This window comes from Oncorhynchus tshawytscha, unplaced genomic scaffold (assembly GCF_018296145.1).
Source record: "Oncorhynchus tshawytscha isolate Ot180627B unplaced genomic scaffold, Otsh_v2.0 Un_scaffold_1176_pilon_pilon, whole genome shotgun sequence".
Lineage (NCBI taxonomy): Eukaryota > Metazoa > Chordata > Actinopteri > Salmoniformes > Salmonidae > Oncorhynchus > Oncorhynchus tshawytscha.
This window is the reverse complement of record NW_024609681.1, coordinates 250,001-252,914: the sequence shown is the minus strand read 5'-3', so window position 1 is coordinate 252,914 and position 2,914 is coordinate 250,001.

Below are 2,914 nucleotides of genomic sequence, written 5' to 3'. Positions count from 1 at the left end.
CTAAACCATGTGTCTTTACCTATTCTAAACCATGTGTCTTTACCTATTCTAAACCATGTGTCTAAACCATGTGTCTTTACCTATTCTAAACCATGTGTCTTTACCTACCTATCTAAACCATGTGTCTTTACCTATTCTAAACCATGTGTCTTTACCTATTCTAACCCATGTGTCTTTACCTATTCTAAACCATGTGTCTTTACCTATCCTAAACCATGTGGATGTGTCTTTACCTATTCTAAACCATGTGTCTTTACCTATTCTAACCCATGTGTCTTTACCTATTCTAAACCATGTGTCTGTACCTATTCTAAACCATGTGAATGTGTCTGTACCTATTCTAACCCATGTGAAGGGATGTCGTGATTATTGGGGAACCAATTACTTGTCTCCACAATGTCTGTGAGCCAGTCGCTCTCTCCTTTGGCCTTGGGGGAGATAAGGTCTGAGACAAGATGTGTGTGGTAGTGTCTGGAACCATTGTATGTCACCTCTGATGTTGCACCTATCCTGGGATAGTGTATGACCTAGATGCTCACTCCCCTCAGTGAACTTGTCCAGGAGAGGGGTCAAGAAGGGGTTTTACTGGAGATGGGAGTATCTGGAGTTGACAATTGATTTATGCCATAGACTGAGTTGGTGTTTCTGTGCTATGAAGTACCAGGGACGAGACCGGAGCCTCGTCTCAGGGGCCAAACTAAACAATAAAAACAGTCTTCATAGCAAATGCTATCGGTCTGCGTGATACACCTTTCTCATTTATCAAGTCCCACCTTGTGACCCATTCCACACGTCTGTTGTTTGTCATGTAGACTGAGGGGTGGATCTTTGCTATAAAATATTTTTGTAGCCTTTGTGTCGTGGCTCTCAAGGAATCATCTGAGGGTGGTTCATCGACCAGCTCTCACTAATAAAGACTCTGTTTAAGCATAACTACGACTTGTGTGATACGTTTGTCTCTCCTCATTTGATAATACAGAAATGAACCACCACATCCACTGCAGTATATAATTCAACTTGTCAACACTGGAGATAGTAGGTAAGGTGCTGGGGCCATTTTAGTGCCCACAAGAGCAGTGGTCGTTTATCATTCAGCCATTTTACCTCACCCACCTGGCTGATGGTGCCACCCCTGGCAGCCATTTTGTGTCCTCTCCCTCCTAGTTGCAGTGGGAATGGATGAGTTCCTGCCCAACTAGATGCCCAAGTGTTGATTTGCATCAACCAATGGTTGTGTGACCAGTTATTTATACCTATCCAGGTGCTGTAAGATTTAGCATGAGTCTGCAATATAGTCGGGGAGGAACTCGACCAATGTGATTTAGCAGCCATGTTGTGTCCTCCCCTTCCCAGTTGCAGTGGAAGGGAATGTGAATTAGCAGCCATGTTGTGTCCTCCCCTTCCCAGTTGCAGTGGAAGGGAATGTGAGTTAGCAGCCATGTTGTGTCCTCCCCTTCCCAGTTGCAGTGGAAGGGAATGTGAGTTAGCAGCCATGTTGTGTCCTCCCCTTCCCAGTTGCAGTGGAAGGGAATGTGAATTAGCAGCCATGTTGTGTCCTCCCCTTCCCAGTTGCAGTGGAATGTGAATGAATTAAATTGGTAGTACCTCCAGACCACGCAGTGGAAGGGAATGCCTGCCCAGGTGTCCTCCCCTCCCCAGTTGCAGTGGAAGGGAATGTCCTCTGCAGCCATGTTGTGTCCTCCCCCCCAGTTGCAGCCAAAGGGAATGTGACCATTAGCAGCCATGCCTCCCCTTCCCAGTTGCAGTGGAAGGGAATTTTAGCAGCCATGTTGTGTCCTCCCCCTCCCCAGTTGCAGTGGAATGTGAATGAATTACAATTGGTAGTACCACCAGACCACGCAGGGCAGCCACACAGGGCACACACAGCCAGTTTGTGAGTGATGTCCTCTGACACACACACACACACACACACACACACACACACACACCATGCACCACACACATTTACCCACGACTCAAAGTCCTGCACACACACACACACACACACACACACACACACACACACACACACACACACACACACACACACACACACACACACACACACACACAGAGAGAGAGAGACAGTTCAGATCTAGACATAGGACTATCTGTTGTCCAACACACAACAACACACAGAGACACACACACACCTAACACCCCGTGACTACTGTCTCCACGGCTACTGTATCCCTGGACGCTGTTTACATCATCATCAAACTTTATTGATATAAAACAGAGAATTAAACCATAACAGAATGTGACGTCACATGCCAGCAGAAGAGTCACATGATCATTCTACTTCCTGTCTGTCTCCCATGACCCTGGTTGACCCCTGAGTGAGGTGATAGTTTCCCCTAGCAACAGATCTAGGATCAGCTTTCCCCAATTCATAACCATTAGTGGGGGAAATGTAAAACTGACCACACGCACACACGCACACACACACACACACACACACACACACACACACACACACACACACACACACACACACACACACACACACACACACACACACACACACACACACACAGAGAGAGAGAGAGACTGTTCAAATCTAGACATAGGACTATCTGTTGTCCAACACACAACAACACACAGAGACACACACACACACAAACACACAAACACACACACCAACTAAATAGGTAATCTACGTGAAGAACTAAAGCCAACTGATGTAGCATCGTAAACAGAGCTGTTTGTGCTTTGGTTCAGGCTTTACTCATTTGTCATTGTCACAGTGTATCTCAAATGGCCCTCTATTCTCTATGTAGTGTGACCGATATGGATCACGGTGCCATTTGGGCCAATCAGCCTTAAGGCAGGAAGGGGTTCTGTCTAGCTAACACAATCCTATTGTTGACTGTAAAAACAACAACTAAAAAGTAGGCTAGGCTATCAGCCTCCT